The sequence below is a fragment of the Panthera onca genome, chromosome F2, assembly GCF_046562875.1.
Source record: "Panthera onca isolate mPanOnc1 chromosome F2, mPanOnc1 haplotype 2, whole genome shotgun sequence".
NCBI lineage: Eukaryota > Metazoa > Chordata > Mammalia > Carnivora > Felidae > Panthera > Panthera onca.
The window spans coordinates 26,894,135-26,913,509 of record NC_138356.1 but is presented as its reverse complement, the minus strand read 5'-3'; the positions used below and the strand labels follow the sequence as shown (position 1 = coordinate 26,913,509).

Below are 19,375 nucleotides of genomic sequence, written 5' to 3'. Positions count from 1 at the left end.
AGAGTTCAGTACCCCCAAACCTAACCACAGTTTATGATGGAATATATGTATTGCCAAATTTGGGATAAGCACCACCATGATGGTTTTCTAGAGAATAGGGTGACGTTGCAACAAAACTTAAATTCACCAAGTCAACATTGCAAAAGGGGGATCTTAATTTGAATTCAGCTTTTACATATGTAATATTTCCTTTAAATTTATTTCACTTATTATAGTGCTTCATGGATACTAATTTAATTACTATTCACGGTGGTATTTAAAGAGTTAAACAATAAAACCTGATGATTTTTTTCTTCAAAGTCTCCATTTATACATCTGGACAAAATATTCTAACTACAGCCCAAGACCCAGTGAAAGAAGCGAAGTAACTATGAAGCCCAAGTAAGTGCTTAAATCATTCAACCATTTATCATTAGATGACAAATATCACACCTCATATGGAGACAATAATTCTGACCTATCTCAGGAAACCGTGAGGACAAGCCTAAAGCATAGAGCTGCATGCTCACACAATATGAAGCAGCTATACTGATATATGGAACCAGACTAGTATGTATATGTGTAGCCTTCAATTTCCAAGTCTTCTCTTCCTGTCCTCTTCGATGATTGGCCTAAAATGTAGGCTCAGACTCAGAAAATAATAGGGCAGTGTAGGGTAGCGCAATTAGGTTGTAAGTAGAACCATGTTCAGAATAGGAAGCAGATGCATCCTCTGAGAAAAACAAAAAGAATGTGAACTCTTGTCAGCAGCAAATTAATCAATCTCTTTCTTCTTACAAAGGTTATGTTAAAACTATATCTAACATAGTTTGCAAAATGCTGAATTTGAAGAGACTGCCAGTTTAAAGAGAATACTCCTAGACAATTCTAAAAGAGCCAGATTTTTCCTTTTCTTTAAAGAGACTAATAATATTTCAGATATGATGCTGCTGGGCTTTGGAGGAAAATCCTTTTTTTTTTTTTTTTTTTTTTTTTGAGGCCTATGCCACGCAATAACCCCCGTGCAGTTGAAACTCACCGAAAAAATCTTCATTTGGGGTTGCCAGGGACTACTTTATATCTACTTAGTGGGATACAAAAAAGGACAATATCCTCCAAATACATTAATCTGCTTAATCTTGTATCCATTATGTCCCAGTGGTGGAGTTTTCGTTATTAGAAAAATTATAGCATCTTTTATCTGATGAAACAAACCTTTATTTCTAATTTGACAATGCCTACCAATTATTGAGAACCACAACTGTGTCAGGTCAGTGCATGACCTCTACAAAATTGTCTGCCTTCTCATAACATCCCAATGAGAAAGATATTATTATCTACAAATTAGAGATGAAAATACTGAGGCTTAGAAGTAAAGTAATTTGCTCAAAGTGGCAATAGATTATAAGGATTCAAACTCAAGTGTATCTGACTCTATAGTCCATTATGAGATGCTCTATTATTTGAGCTCTCTGTTGTTTTTAAAGAAAAACAAGTAATTCATCCAACATATTAACTTTAAATCATTTTTTACAAGCCAAATGGAACTTTATGTGGAGTTAACCACACATATTGTTTACAATTATATCCAGTAAAAATCCTTTAAGAATAGTTCCTGTATTACTATTGAAACAAAAAAACCCATCTGTTCATCTTTTGTCTATTCCTGTAGGAGCAGTTGAGTGCTCTGTCCCTTTATCTGCTGCAGCCAAATCCAACTAAGAACATTTGAGCCTCCACATCTAAAACCTTCTCTTGTGCAAAGCAACATTTCTCCTGAGCCCAGTCAAGCTCAGGAGTTACTGCGTAACTCACATGGTCTGATATTTAAAATGTGAGGGTAGAGAACTGACTACATGAGACAGTTTAAACTGAAGAGATTTTCATTTTGGCGGTGGGGGGTTGGGGGACAAATATTTCTTTGGATAAATGTATCTCCATTAACAAGTGCTTTATCATACTACTCAGCGATTTTGCTTCCTCAAGGCCACTTATTAATTATGAGAAGGAAAATAATACACTACATTTTACCTAAGCAGAATTTATTTCTTGCATGAGCAAAAATTTCATTTAACCTCAAGCACAGAATAACATATTTGAAATATTCACCTAAGGGTAAGAATTGTTTTTGCACTTTACATTTTTGTTGCTTATCTACTGAACCTCAACCCTTAGATTCATACTAAACCATGTGCAGCAGAAATACAAAATCCTTCAGTAAACACATTTTTGTAAAATTTAGACTTCATGTAATAGAACTCCTAATTAGAAGATTATCAAGGTTCATCAGAAAATCAGTTTCTAGTCCTCGATCCACCACCAGACACGAGGTGGCTCAAGAATTTCTCTATTTTGATTTCTTCATAATTTTAAAAACAAATGTATGGAATCTCCTGCAAATTTAAATCACTGATGAATAATAATTTCCTTTAAGGACAATACAAATTAAAATTCCAATGTATATGTGAGGCTAAAATGAAAAAAAAAGCAAGTTGGCATCTTCATTTCATTTTTTCAGCCTTATTCCCTTTGTCTTCCTTTTGTGCCTATTTGTTTCTTAAATGGTAGCCTGCTTTCCCTTTTAACTATGGGCATTTCACTGTAGCGGCTTTTTTCTTGTCTACATGTATACAGTTGAATTTAACAGTAGAGTTATACTTCCAGATCCATCGGGGAAAGAAGTAAAAGCTGTTCCACAGAAAGTACTCTTCTCCCCAAATATCTTGTCTTTGCCACAGAGGGCTAACATGCATGTCTCTCTCAGCATAAAGTGTCCTGAAGGTCGGAGAGCAGTGGAGGTGTCACGAATAACAACTAATCCATTCATTCCTACAGGGGGAATGTTTTTCAATAAAACGCTATTCTTTTTGCTTCTCAATAAAATAAAAAGACATCAGACCAGAAATCCTGGCTAATTTGTTAAGACGAAAATATATCTGGGCAAAACAATGTATATTTATTCAAGTGCATACCTTGAGAATTAAAGCAAGTTTCCCTGAAAATGCTTTTAGACAAGCTAACTAACCCAGCCTTCTAAGGTCATACAGGTAGTACAGTTCTTTATGGGGCATAAGGAAAATAAAGCTCTGCATGCTTGTTTTCTCCAAAATAATGAAGGTTGATGATTTGGTGCATTTATTCCAGTTGTTTACATTTTGTTTCTATTCCCCTTTTAGCCAGTGGAGCTATGTCCTTTTCCCAGAATAGAGTGTGTCCTCACTGAAACCTCACAAGTGACAGCTTTTGACAGTATGGTGGAATGTAATGAATCTCCCTTCTTTCTTAGACTGTCTCATCTTGATATTCCAGCTTTGTCTTGTGTGCTTTCTCACACATAATATTTAGTCATCAAGCACACTGCATTTTGGCCCAGATGTTAATTTGCTGATGTCAGGTGCACAAATGCAATCATTTCCACAGCTAGACTTACTCCTGTGACCACTTGCTTCCCACTTTTGCCTTTTTTTTTTTTTTTGGTCATTTATTTCTATTGCAAAAAGTGTGTTGTAATTTAAATCTTCTCAAATTTAGCAAACAAATGCATTACTGTATATTTTATATTTTGAAAATATATTTGTGAATGCCTTAGGAAAACTAGAGAAAATGTGCCAGGGCAAATATTCAGACTTTTTCTTCAAAGTATCATAAGTCTTAGGTCTGTTAAATGCCAAGTAAATACATATAGAGCCATTTCCATTGTCAAGGTGAAATTCATATTCCTCAGTTTCTATAGTTGCATTACTTCCTTGACTAAAATTGCATTATTGTGTTACATGTAGTACATATGTGTGTATGTAGTAATAGTTATTGTTTGGAAATATCCTGAGCAAGTGAGACTACTTCAGCATTATGGTTTAAGACATTTTAAATTGAATTTTATTCTGGTCCATTGGCCAGGATTAGTTAATCCATTGTTAATGCTTTTTTTCTAGAACATCTTATGATAGACATACTAGAATTTTCTGTTTGTGTTTAAAGTTTACTTTCATAGTACTTTCATTGTTTTTCTCCACACTTAGAAATTAGAATCGCAGCAATATTAGATGCTTACTGAAATAATCCACAACTACTGAAATGAATTCTCTGACTCTGGAAGCTACTATTTAAATAAATATTCTACCTCTTCTCCACCTACCAAGTTATTCTTCACTGCATATTTGTAGTTTCAAATTGATATAGTTTATTTAATGGTTGAAAATATGTTTTGGGGCACCTGAGTGGCTCAGTTGGTTGACCGTCCAACTTCAGCTCAGGTCATGATCTCATGGTTCATGGGTTCAAGCCCCACATCAGGCTCTGTGCTGACAGTTCAGAGCCTGGAGCCTGCCTCAGATTCTGTGTCTCCCTCTCTCTCTGCCCCTCCCCTGCTAGCTCTCTCTCTCTCTCTCTCTCTCAAAATTAAACATTAAAAAATTTTAATAAAATAAAATAGAGAAAATGTGTTTCAAGGTATAATTACATAGGAGGCTAAATCTCAGGTATGGATATACCAGAAAATTCTTTAATCTCTATAGTCTTGAGCTTCCTTACCTGAAAGTGATAGCAATAATATTAACTTTAATCAATTGAGATGAAGACTAAATGAAACAATGCATGTAAGACAACCAATATAGACTTTAGCACATACTGAGTGCTCAGTAAGTGGTAAGTATTCTCATTAATTATAATGGTATTTTGAATGCTCATCAAATAATTTTGAATAATTTAACTTTAGATCAGGCTTAAATTACATTCAACTTCAAGTTAAGAAATGTGGTTATTTGATTATCCAAGAATTGTCAATATTTCTTGTTTCTACATTGGATGCTCTGTAGGGCACTGTAAAATTTTCTCTTAATTAAATTTCACATTTTCAAGTTTACATGGTGGACATTTTGTTCAGTCATTCTTGAGGGTTTGGGCCTCTATTTTAAGGAGCAAGGCATTTGTGATGCTCTCAGCGAAGGTCTTCAGTTATGTATGAGTTTGACTTTCACTTCCAGTTGAAGCATTTGAATAGTTACAGAGAGTTATTGAATAAAATTGGGGAAGTCTGTAAGATAATTTAAAAAAAAGACCTTATCAGGTTTTAGAGATGAAGGGAATGAAGCAAACACAAAACAAACAAACAAACGATACCAAATTTTGCCCCATCAGCAATAGGAATATTAACAACTAAAAACGTGGCTTCAATTAGATATGTCAGGCACCATGCCATAAAAAAATGTACTGTTAACAAGTGAGTCCAAGCTTTTTTAAGACTTATATTTGTCATTTTATTCTTTGAAAATAATTAGTTGAAATCTTAAATTAATTGGTGTGTGGATGAATTCTTCTGGGCTGTTTTGAGATATCTCATTAATTATGGTAAACCAGCCTTCACTTATCTTTTGCCTTATTTCAAATCAAGAATAATCCAGATACAGGGCACTCATGGCTACTTTGAATCCAGTCTACTTAAGTGTTATATAAGTGGAGTATAAAGAAGATAGAAAAGTAGAGAGAGGAAAGTAGAGAGAGAGTCAGTGGCAAGAATGATAAAAGATGGAATAATTCTAATGGGAAAATTAGATTAACTTTACCAGGAGCAAAAGAAACCTGAGGAAAAGGAGATACGTGGCATCTATGTGAGATAGCTCACAGACTCTAACATTTTGGATCTGTCTTTGTAAGTGAAGCCAAGAGATCAAGGGTAAAGAGGAAAACCAAAAGAAGAAAGCACTGGATCTGAATTTAAAGTTGTACCAAACTTAAAAGAATAGAAAGAATAAAGATGTCTTCAAATACAACTAAAAATGTGATTTGGGCATATATTCTAACAATTTGTCAGCAATTGCCATGAAGTTTTCAAGGCTTTTATTATAAGCAAGCATCAAAATGTCACCTTTTCTAGCCTTCAGAAGGCAGGTAAATAAATAAAAAACACAATGGAGTGGATTCCTGAGCAGAGGGTATTTTCAGAACTGGAGGAAGCTGTGCCATACAAGTATTTCCACATCCCTAATACTCAAGTCTCCTTTAATGTGATGTAGAAAATTATAAAATCCATGAATGATACAACCCATCCTGTATGATCTTATCCAATATGTTTTTTGCCATTTTGTTATCTAACTTCCCACTAGAATATAACCTTTTCGAGGGCAGGCACTTTGCTATTTTCTTCACTGTTCATACCTAGGACTTCGATCAGTGTCAGGCACATGGTAGGACTTAAGGAAGTAGTTATTAAATGAATGGACTTGGCACTTTTGGATTCACTTAAACCCAGCAATCCTTGCCTCATAAAGTCTCTATATCTTGTGAGTCTAATTTTCCGGAAGCACACATTAGTATCTATTCCCTTATATTCTACTCAACTCTCGATGGTTTCCACAGTTTTTGATAATCCCGCTCACAGTCCTCTAAACCTCCGTCATACTGATTTCATCAGATCACTGTGTTTCAAAAGTCGTTCTCATTTTCTAAACATTCCCTCACATTTTCCCTACATCTTTACCTGTCATTCACCCACACTCTCAGATGGAAAGGAAACCCTTCTAAGTATCTATATTTGGACTTCATAAACATCTGTGTATCTTCTGATTTCTTGCTCTACCAATTACCTACTTTCTTTCTTGTACCCTCCATGTCCACTAGCTCTTCATCTTCTGCCCATTGTCAAATTCAAGTCTACATTGCATGAGGATTTGGTCCTTCCTCACTTCTTTTAATTTTACTACTCTCTTCCCCTTCTGTTTTCCCCACCTGCCTTAGTTCATCTGGGCTGCTATAACAAAATGCCATAAACTGGGTGGTTTATAAATGACAGAAATTGATTTTTCATGGTTCCATAGTCTGCAAAATCAAAGATCAAGGAACAGATTGTGTCTCTAGTGAAGACCCACTTCCCGGCATATACATGGCTTTTAGCTATGTCCTCACATGGTGGAAAGGACAAGGAAGCTTTATCAGCTTATTGTATAAAGACACTGATCCCATTCATGGGAGTTCCATGCTCATGACCTAATCACCTTCCAAAGACCCCACTTACTAATGCCATTACTTTGGGGGTTAATATTTCAACATATGAATTTGAAGGTAACACAAATATCCTGACCATAGCGCAGGACATTGAAAACAAAACTGTGAGTACCCTTTCCTTACTACTCACATATTATTCTTAATCTTTTGTAATCTAGTACCCCTGCCTCATCTATTTTGGGACACCTTCCATTTTTCCACCCCATTTTTCTCGGTCTTGAATGGGTCGTCTGAAGCCATACATAAGCTGAGGGTTAAAGTTTGGTACTTCCATATTCTCACTAGATGCTAGAGGTCAGCCCAGCAATTCAGCATATTTTACAGGGTGATGGATAATATATTGGAGCAGGCACATAGCTAAGTTCATTCTCTTCACCTCATCTTCACCTAATCGGAATTAGTTAAAAGATGGCGATGCCTACAACGGTCCTGGAAGATTACTGAACACAAAGCCATCCAGTGGGGCAAATGGGCCTTTATTTATGTACCAATGGTAAAATAAGGTAAGAGGCACCCTATAATAGAGTATGCACTAGGCGCTATGGGGACACAGAGTATACAACGTAATTGAGACCTAATTGAGTGGGGAGGCAACCACAAGGAGGCTAAGAGATCAATATTTAAGAATGGTTGCGAATAGTCACTTGAATTGTTGAGAGAAAAGAGAGATTCAGATATTGCTTCTCTAACATTAATGCGATCAAATGCACTAGTCTGTTCACAGCTCCTTCTGATCTCCCCATTTATTTCTAAGCAAATTATAAATTTCTAAATCTAGCATAGAGACCACCCAACCTGCTTTTCTAGACACCTAAACATTCTCCACAACATAAAGTACTCACCATTTTCTATACCAAAAATATATTTTCTCATTGTTCTTGCTTCCTTGTCTTTTTTCCCCCAAATATCTTCTTAAATGTTTATACATTTTGAAAATATAATCACCAATTATTGCCTCTCTAATTCTCCCTTATGGGGTAATTGTTTCTGTACTATGATAATTTTCCATTGTATTTAAAAGACATATCACACAGAACCAATGCTTCACAGTAAAGAACCTCATCTTAGCCATTTTTTGTGTGTTCCTCACAATCTAAAGAAATAATGCCTTTAAAACATTACCTTTTCAATACATTGTGGACCAATATATAGCTTGATCAATAAGTTTTCCTAAGAAATACAGTTCTGCTCATTTTGTTTTAGTTAAGAAAGTCATTCAAAATTTTAGCCCTAGACTTCCATGAGTTTTTATAAGATTCTTAGTTAGTTACCTCATGATTAACCTAACACAACATTATTCTAAAAACAAACTGGACAAGCTAGATGCACTACAAAAGCCAAGGGCTTGCAATGAATCTCAGTATAATTACCTCATATAATTTTTACAACAGAATACAAAATGTGCCAAGGTGGAAAATATTGCTTATCACTTTGGAAAGGCAAAGTTCCATATTACTCAAGATAAAACTGCTTTCTCTTAAAGGGGCCCCAAACATTTGAAACAGAAAACAAAGGACAAAATATTTACCCAATTTATATGCTATTCAGTACATTAAGGAATAAATTCTTACAGTCATAGCTAACATAGAAGTTTTGGAGGGGGAAGTAATGTATTTTAATCCTAGTCATTGTTTTTTAGACATTATTTACTCTATAAAATGTACGGAAGCAGCCTGTATTCGCTGTTGACCTCTTATGAACTCCTTTCATAAAACCTAAAAACTTTCAATACTACAAATGGATTTTAATGCCTTAGTTTTATATTTTATAGGGCCATCAAAAGACCTCTCTTTGATTTTGTTTTTCCCTAAATACTGATCCTACACCAAAGTGTCCACCATGGGCCAGGCAGTGGGTTTCTCTGAAAACACTACATATCTAAGAGACAATAGGGGGGTTAATAAAATTTTCAAGTTAGAAATGTTATAATAGGCATGTGTTTCCATTCATAAAGTATGTCTTGAACACACACAAACTATCCTTTGTCATCTGTTTCTGCCCCATTTCGAAATTATTCTCTGCTATTAATTAGAAGTGACTACAATTTGATTAATCTCAAACATGTGTCACATATAAACAATGTGGGGAACTGCACTGAATAGTTTTTCACTTAGAGTATGCATGGTGTTCATAGAAAGAAGCCAAACCTAGTTGTTAAAATAATTTGAAATCTAATATTATCACACAAAGAGAATATTGTCAATGTCGTATTCTAGTTTATTTCAAGTATTAAATTCATAGAAGAGCCTGGTTATATATAGTTTCTTAGGCTCAGAATCTAAAACTTCAGTGAACTTTTCTCTCTTGTATTACTACTAAAACTCTCATTTCTGGAATCTATTTCTCCACCTTGAGAAATTACCTGACTTTGGTCCCTGTTTGGTTTTTAATTTAACTCTTTTGGCAAAAGCTTCCGATATCTCCAAACTCACAGTGGACAAATACACATTGCCTTAGCTTAGAGAAAGGAAAGTTTCAATTAACAAGGGAAAAATGTCTTTTTTGCTTAATTTAAAGTATCATTATTAATATAGGATATGTACTAAAACACTCATTTTTCAAAGTGCTAATTAAATTTCCATAAATGCACTAAGCCTTTAACCAGATTATAAAAGAAAAATTAGATGATAAAGTAGTTGTGATTTAAGAAACAATGATTCCATTTAGGTTTTTCTGTTCAACTTTCTAACAAAAAAATGTTTTTCTTTCTTATTACACAGCCTGCAGTAATAAGTGAAATATAATCCTAATTAATTTTTCCTACGGCTGTATATAAATCAATAGCTGCAACATCCCAAAGGAAACACACACTGCACGGTCCTCCAGGTTCCTAATGAATGCAAATGGAATGACCTTTTTCTGACAACTATGAATATTATTTCACAATTTCACCATTGAAATAGCTGCCGTCAGCAATTCATACAGCAAACATGGAGACTACAATAGTTGTAAATAACTATTCATTATGGAAAGAAGGGAATGGAAAAAACTGAGCCAGAGTTAAGCAACTTTTAAGCCTCAAGCTTCATTTTTATGTTTCATCTTGCTATGAAAATTGTCTTAAATGTAACCAATCTTCATTTCAGTTCTTTCTCCTCTATTTTAGGGAAAAAATAGGTTAAAATGATTCAGTGCTTTATGTCATTGAATTGAGAAGTTCGGTATCGGAATACTTTTTTTTAAATGAAGTAAAATCAATCGGTAATATTGTAAAGCTCTTAAATACTACATTCAAGTTATTAGGAGACTATGGTTATCTTCCATCAGAAAAAGCTGCTGGAAAAATATGTGCAGAAACCCTTGTTGGTGTACTTATCATGACACAATACTGTTCATGCAGTGAGCATGCAGATGATTTTAGAAGCTATGGAAACACAATGACATAAGGAGGACACATGTGAGAACCTGAGAAAAGGTGGGAGTAATTAAATCACATTACTGTCCACTTTGACTGAAGAACCGCTTTACTCCAAAATACAATAAAGCTGCATGTACTTACACTAAATCATATTCAGTTTGCCACAAAACTTCATTATAGCCATGATGATGTCTCATTAAGTAGAAGTTAAACTCCAATTTTATAAGAAAAGTAATTAAATATGTTAAACCTAATTCTGCGGGTCATACATCTATATACTGAAAACTCCCATTGGAGTTCACTAGAGCCAAGAATATAATTAGCCAGTGGAGTTCAAACACTCATTGAAAATAGGACTTCTCAAATTGCAACAAGTTTCAAAAAGGGACTCACAACAAGAATACTCCATTTCCATACAACTCCAAAAATATCTCTTCCACCCCCATTCTGTAATTAATTTTATATGCAGGGTTGCAGACTACCATCCTCTAATCATTTGATATCCCAAATATGCATTAGTGACATGAGGAGAATATAATGATAGATATTAACTTACTTTGGTAAGTAGTTGTACTATTTTAGTCTAGAATCAGCTTTCTATACTTTCAAATCTGAGAACTATTCAAACCCCAACCAATTTCTTGGAAGAGTTGAGATAGCATTTCTGTGCTCGTTGTTTGGCAGTATCAGGCATAGATGGCATTTTTTTAACTGCATTAAACAATATCCACTTGATGACATCTCCTAAAGATGTCTATACTCCCACACCTGTAATGCTTTCATGTTCAAAATGAATCCCTGCTACATCTCACTCAATATTGATCTTTAAGGCATTTCTCCCAATCCTTTTCCCAGTGTGGTCACTGAACGGCATCAGAGTTCAATAGGAAGATCAGCTGCTCATCCACTTTTTGCTAAAGCAATTTGTATTATGGATTTATTTTAGCAGTCTACAGTGGCAGTTGCTGTTTTTACTATTTAAATGCTTTGATTATCTGACCTTGCTTACTTTATCTTTCTAAGTGCTATGCATGGGCTTTAACATGATCAATAAGTGGGGATTCCTCTACAGGATTATGCTGAAATCAATCTCAATTCAGACTTTTTGTATTTTATGTTTATTACTTGATCTGTCTTAATTGCATTTCTTGTTTTGGTAAATAAGTTTAAAACACATACATGATTATACAGGTAAGTCTTCCAAGAGCCACACGCATTATTAAAATAACCTGTACTCCTTGTACATTATTTTCTTCATTCTTTCAATGTGAAGGAGGAAATACTTAATTCCTAGATATTTTATTCAAACATCTTTTCATTATAAATAAAGACCTGTTCCATTAGAAGAATAACATAGTTACATATATGCAAGTAACTGAAAAATCTTGAAGCGCATTAGTATGCAATACTCACTGTGATAACTATGGAACTTCAAAGAGCTGTTTTTACGTACAGATTGCACATAAACATGTTTATAAAACTTGTCACAGAATAAATTAAATCATCATAGAAGAAAAACTAAAGCAATAATTGTGTCTTTGAAAATCAATAGGAAAAAACTATGAACTTGCTGAATATCATTAAAAAATTAATATGCAATATAATATGAAAAACTTATCAGTTTCATACTTTCATTACCAGTTTTACACAATTTTTAATTTTGGATTAAAAACGGCAGTAAATTGGAAGCCCAAAATGCTTTGCATACTCTTAAATTCAAATCTATGAACTTTAAAACCAAAATTCCCTAGTAATGATCAATAATATTAAATAAAAATAAACTCTTAAAATTAACTGTATAAGGCATAAATGCCATGGAATATGAATTATCACACACAATTCTTAGAACTTGCTAAATCTTTGGTTTAATTTAGTCATATTTTATATCTTCTGGGCTGGTGTAGTCACATGAAGTTCTTGAATTTTGTCTCTGGATCAACTTATTCTAACGTGATTTTTCAACATCATAATTAAAAGAAATGCAAATGTGAGTTAAAAAAAGGAACAGATGTAAACTTCTTTTAAAAAATCCCTTTCTTCAAATCCAATATAATGTCTAAATATCTCTGTCACCAGCTCTTACATAAAATTACAGTGCAATATTTTCCACATATGTAAAGTATAAAATCTGCAGTTTGCTCCAGTGACCAAAAATGTGATCAGTGAAGAACCTGAGGTAAATAAACATATGATTATACACAGAATATTTGCCATATGTTCACCTGTGCAAATACAACATTATTTTGCTTAAATAACTTTAAAAACTCTCACAGGCCTAGAGAAATGTCACATATGTCCAATAGGCATATATTCACATTTCCATACTTTGAAATTATTGGCCAAATGATTTAGCATTTAATAATTTTCATTTCAGACCAAATTATAGACTATCAGTACAATAATTTTCCTTCTCCTGTTCACATTAAATAAGATAGAAAATGTTAATGAATGAAAACAAAGCCATCACAAGATAATTTATCTTAATAGTTACAAGCATGAAGTTAGGGCAGGAAAATTAAGATGCTTAAACATGAAAAGAATGAGGACAATATGAGTAAGTTTAATTACCAAATAGTTGCTGTAATGGTTTTTCCTAAAACTGTCATAACCAGCTAGTTCCTTTCTACTGTTTGCGATAGAATAGTACTTAAGAGAAGTCATTTTCCAGAAAGTTTTGCATCTCTGTAGATCATAACCCTGGCAAGACATGTCCATACTTTTTTCCTCAAGTGGGTAAATGTTAAGAGAGAAGAATCCAAGTTTCATGATGCAGCAACACAAAGCTGGGAAGTGAAAATTATGTTGCAGCGGAGTCCTGAAAATATGACTGTAAAAGTTAATCAATAAAATGTCTATTCCTGTCTATTCACTGGAGGCCCCAGCTGCATAGCTTCACTCAATCGATACTACAAATTATTACGATTTCCAGGTTCCCACTGGACATTCAGAACAAATCTTTCAAGTGTAACAGGCTTATACTGAGTATATGGTGTGTGTTCTCTACATTTAGTTCAAAAAGAGAGGAGAAAAATAAAATCTAAATCCTATATGCTCTTTTAACAATTCAACTTTATGGAACCAACAACTTACAAGTCACATTTTAGTGTTAAAAACAATCTTCCCTTTGATTGCCAAATGTTTTACTACTTTTTTAACTGTTTCATATTTAGTTAAGAAATGACTTAATCTGGTAATAGATATTGGTGGTATGGTGTTGGAACTTGGCTACTTCTGAATGACTATTCCAATTAAATGAATGGAGGAAATCATTTTGAGATAATTACTTATCAAAAAGTCACTTGGAGACATTATCACTATTAGAAAGATGAATGTGGAAACTTGACATATATTGCAAATTGGAACAAGCCTCTTAAAATACACATTCTAGTTATTGTTTTTATGATTTATATTAGCACATTTCAAAAATTATGTTTCAAGTTTTCATTTTTTCCTATTTTTGTAAGATAAAATAAAATCATGATTTCTCAAGTGAGTTTCTTTTTTTTTTTGGAAAAAAAAAGCCCCAGAATGCTTCATTCTAGTGAGATTCTCTGCTCTCTATAGCAAAATTCAACCATGATTGCAAATTCTAGACACTACTCAGGTCTTTGACCTTAACTTTCTATACATTTTACCCTGCATCACTTAGTCAAGATCCAAAGACTTTTCCAAATAAAGGAATGACTGGGTGAGAGAACTCACTATGATATTCTCATGCTATATGACATCTGATGTGGCTCTTCCTTTTTCTGACTGGTGAATACCCTGGTGTCAGACAGTGCCCAATACCAAAGCAATTAATAAATCTGACCAACTCATGCCACCTGTGGATTGAGTGGAAAAAACAATAAAAATGAATAAACTAAGTTAGGACTTTTTACTTTGGTGAGGCTGGAAAGGCTTTGATTTTATTACACATTTAAACAGTAATATGTTTTTTCACGTTAAGACACATATCTAGCATGTAGGCATACCCTGTGACAATGTATATTGAGCTTACATTTAAAAAAAAAAGATGAACTAGTTTCCCTTAAACAACCATTGGTTTGATTATGGTCATGTGTCAGTCTCTTTAAATTCAACAAGTTTTGTAACATGTCATAATAATATCTATAATTGTTTTGACTTGTAACATTTAGTTCCTAAAACCCATTGTAAATAGCTAGGCAAAAAAATACTGTTATAATTTTAACTACTCTCGTAGGTGATATTTATACACCTTACCAGCAATTGCACATTGAGAGAGAATAGTACTTAATTTCATGATCAAGCTGTATTGGGAAATAAAACAGATACATATAGATCAAGTATATAGAACTTAAGTTTAGTCTTTCATTGTTATTTAACTGGACGAATTGCTTCCTGATTTATTTAATTCTAAAAAGCCAAGATTGGAAGCAGATCTTTGCATGCCAGTTTTCAGATCAAAATTATATATTTTTTGTGAGTGTACTGAATAATATGCCTTTATAGTGGCATTTAACTGTAGAAAAAATGTTGGCATTATTTTACTAACATTAAGTTAACATGTACCACTATCATTAGCTTTATATTAGTGTTCACAAACATTTTTATATATTTCTTGTTATCTAAATATATCTTAAGTATATTATTCCCCTAATATAATCCAGCTTTTTAAAAGACCATAATATTTACAACAATAGTACATTACTATAGCCATTCCCAAAGAAACCTTGCCCAATATGCTTTTAATTCTTGGTACCAATTTCTACCTTTTTAATATTTGTGAAATGTGGTTTTTTGTTGTCTGAGTTCTGGCAGCTGACTAAAGGTACATTAATGGCAAACAGGGTTTATCTGAGTGTTTAATTTTATTTAGAAGCCTATAAAATGTCATCCTAGGTTGTAAAATTATTTTTAGTGCCTTCTAATATTAAACCATTGGATGAAAACACAGGAATAAATTCCTCATGAATAAATTTCAAATATTTTACTTTTACATTTTAGCATTATTAGTTAGCATTATAAACCATAAATCAGAAAAAGAATTTCAACATTCATCCTATGTAATATTTTGAAATCCTACTGATAGATATATTAAGATATGCAGTAAGTAATTAAAGTTTAGAATTTGCCTTCCAAAGATTAGTTAATATCAAATGCTTTTTTAGTTCTGGCCCCAGGATTGTGTTCAAAGGGTGAGTGACAGGAGAGGGGAAAAAAAAAAAGTTCAGGTATGTGTGCTTTATCTAACTGTGATTACTCAATTTAACCAGTGTTCGGTGAGTAAAGTGTAATTCTTGACAAATAGAGAGAGAGAGGAGGGGAGATAGGAGAGAGGAAGAAAAGAAGAGAGAGGTTCATCTGGGCTATGCTACTTTTAAAAAATTATTTCTAAAAAAACCGTAAGAAAGTCAAGCAAAAGGCAGAAAGGATAGAATATCTAATTATCAGACGCTCAAAAAAAAAAAAAAAAAAAGACTAACGTTTATTTGAAAAGTAAATGATAAAATCTGAAAACAGTATTAAGCATAATAATCACATGAAGATTTAGATTATGAAAGCAGAAATTAACTACTGGAGATGTTTCACTAAGACAATTTTCATGAATGTTTGAAAACAGTATAGATCTTTATTACTTTTCTTCATAGTTCCTTACATGCCTCAGTGGTCTGACCAAAAAACTCTACTCTAAATGTCTCTCCATTTAATAGTGTCTTGCTTAGAGCTGCTACTTTAACAAAAAAGAAAGGCAACAAGAGCCATATGTAACCTTTGGACTCCAAAAGGAGAAAGATGAAAATACCATTGGCAGATAGGTGCTACAGAAACACAGTGTATTCTTTCTCTTGCATCTTACCTTGAACATTTCTTGATAGTTAACAAGAAAGTTGAGCGCCACATCATTATTTAGAATCAGAATAGGACAGTCACACTGTTCAGCATGTCCCACTTCAGTTAAGAAATGATGCAAATTTAAAGTCTATCTATTTTGGAACGAACAATTTATTGAACAAGCTAGCCCATTTACACATACCCTTTTGCAAGACAGAGAGAGTTAAATATTAAGCAACGAAAGTCAAAGGACTGACTTGATTTTAGAATGTAAAGTAAAACTTTCTGAAATACTAAAAAGCAACTCACTTGTAATCATTTTTTTCTTCTTCAGAAGCAATAATCCCTTCTGTCACTGTCTTCAGCTCTGCCTGGGGTTTTCTACTGTTCTGTTCTTGGCGAACTGTTTCTGCTATTTGCTCAGTTAGCTGCTCTTGAGTAGCTTTCAAGCTGGATTCCATTAGAAGAAGTTTTTCATCTTGACTGGCAAGTTCTTGGGCTGAAAGATAAAACAAGAACATTGCCTTTTAAAAAACTCAAGATAATGTGTTTTTTTTTTTCTTTTGTTTTCGGTTTAAATTTTATGCGATGCAACTTTGAGGAAGATTTAAACAGATCCTTCTTGTCAAAATACAAGCTCATGCATTCCATTTTCTGATTCCTTTATTTAACGCACAAGTAAACAAAGGTATGTATGAAGGAATACAAGATGCATGTCAGTAATCTCAAGTTTATAAAACATTTGAATTCAAAAATTAGATGTCTTAATCAGACAACAATTTGTTGACTTTAATGGTGAGATTTCTGTTGCAACATAAGTGTATTAAACAGAATGACATTAACACATAGTATTTTTCTTTCTTTAGCACAGGCCTCAGATATATTTATATATATTCACACAGACAAAGACTGATATGTTATAAATTATGCCAAAATGATGGCCTTCCACTGATTTATTTTCATGTATAATATTTATGAAATGTAAGCACTTTTTCAAGGTCATCCAATAGATGGCAGTCTTTCATTAGACCAAAGCAAACCAGGCAGTATGCTTCAGCTCTCAAAAAATAAGTGATTTAAGACAAAGACATTTTTCCTTTGTTCTTTGTTGACCGTATTCCTAGAGATATATATCTGTACATTTTGTTAGAATATATCCCCATTAAAAAGTATTTATCTGCTTTTTATTTTCCTATTTGCCTCAAATGCGTACCATGAAAGGTGAATATTTATTTCTTTAATCATATATTTGCATATATATTTATACACGTTATGTCATATAGTACATTTTTGGAGGTATTTTTAAATATCACTGCATTTTAAATCTCATTGCATTAAAGATCATGATATTTTATGAAAATCAGTCATTTCAATCTTGTAATCTAAAATGAAGAAAAAGGAAAAAATTCTTTTAAGACCCCAAAATCAATATAAATAGAAATGGAGAAGGCCATATTTGTATAAAAACAGACCATCTTTGCTTTTAATGATTCTCATTTTATGTCCAAAAAATGATGTTTATACTAAGCTTCAATAAAGTTAGAAACCAAGGTATTACAGTCTGACATCAGAGGTATCTTTTACAGGCAACCTCGTAAAGAAGATACTCTATATAAATATTCTACATTTATCACTCATCTTTGAAGCTGAATGATGACTCCCTTATAAATTAGATCTAAGAATATCTGGTTCTCAGAATCTCTTTATAGATTTTGAGCAACTGACTGCTTATATTTTAATAAATATGTGCATACATGTTCACTTTGTTTTCCTGCAAGTGTTCAAACTGACCAGTTTTGCCCCAGAAGAAATTACAGCATCTACTATTTTTATAGCTTAAACCTGCTATATATTAACAGTTTAAATTTGTGCCTCAGGAAACCACAGAGCTAACGCAAACAGCTAAATATTTAACAAGGAAGAATGCATCACCCAGAGCTCATCTTTATTAAATTCCAAATACATCGAAATCTCTCAGAACAAATGAGTTAAATGTTTAATAATTTCAACACATGTTAAAGTGTGGGGGAAAAAATCCAATAAAGAACTTACAATGAATGTGCTTTCAAAATTAAAAAAAAAAAACAAAAAAACCGTTCAAGCTTAAAAAATATGTAAAAGAACTATGGCCCTCCCTGCTCTTGACCAAATAAAAATGTAATCAAATGAAAGCAATTGACATTTTTGCAGTGATATGTTTTTAGCATTGTTAATGTAGTTGCAAAACTGATTTGGGTGCAGCATTTTATTTTGTATGCTTTTTCACCTTTCACAATACATATTTCTTATGAAAAAAGAAAAACGCACCAAACTTTTTAAATGAGTTTTGAGGAGAATTTTTAGACATCGACATTGAGAGGTTAATGGTCTTTAAGTTAAAAGGATCTGAGCAATCAGGCTACATGTAAATGACTATGGATATAAGAATGCTGAAGGAAGTTTGTTTTTTTTTTTTTTTTTTTTTTTTTAAGAATCTACTTGTACCAATAGACTGTCTTCAAGACTACTTGAGTCACCTTGTGGCACATACACAAAAGAGACCTTTTGTCAACTATACATGATGTGAATTTTCTATGAAGTTTGCCGATTTTGAAATGACTAAGAGATTTATGCCTCACGGTTCTCCTAAGAGTCTACTCTAATTCATTATGTGCTGGTTAAAGGGGGTAAATTATTTTAAGTTTACCTATGCCTTGGACTTGAGCCCGAGTTGATCCCAAGCCAGAGGCGCTCGCAGCTGCTTGCTTTATTTACAATCCCTTTGTCAGACTTACAACTGCCCCAGGCTATAACATAGTGTACCTAATGTTCAAACTGGCAGGTAATCTTATGTCAAACATACTTCTTTGATTTAAAGTGATCAATAGATTCTTGTAAAGAGGTAATTTCTCTGATGTTTCCACCTTGCCTTTTTTACAGGTGATTCACACAAAAGCCTGCTTATATGATGTACGAACAATAAACAGAAAGCTATAATCATGTTTTTTCAGATGTTTCCGGTGCACAACGATTTTGGATCGATACTCTGTGTAATACAATTATCTGCAATGATCTGGTTGTATTGAAAAAGAATTTGCAGGAGACCTCTAGGGGGTTTTATCCAGAAACACGTATCTGGCAATGTTGTGAATAGTGGAAGGAAAAATTAAGGGGTTGACAAACGCTGTCTATTATGTACCCAGTAACTTCATTAATATTTTATTCATAAAAGTATTCTACCACAAAGTTGAGACAAACAAGCTC

The 19,375-nt window shown here is 33.2% G+C and overlaps 1 long non-coding RNA gene across 1 annotated transcript in view; it reads right to left on the bottom strand.

Moving 5' to 3' along the window:
- Nucleotides 1–19,375, bottom strand: part of LOC132664208 (uncharacterized) — a 405,502-nt gene that overhangs the window by 41,782 nt on the left and 344,345 nt on the right. Inside the window, exon 5 of the long non-coding RNA XR_013553532.1 lies at nucleotides 16,442–16,631. This is a non-coding gene — a long non-coding RNA (uncharacterized LOC132664208). The remainder of the gene's footprint in view (nucleotides 1–16,441; nucleotides 16,632–19,375) is intronic.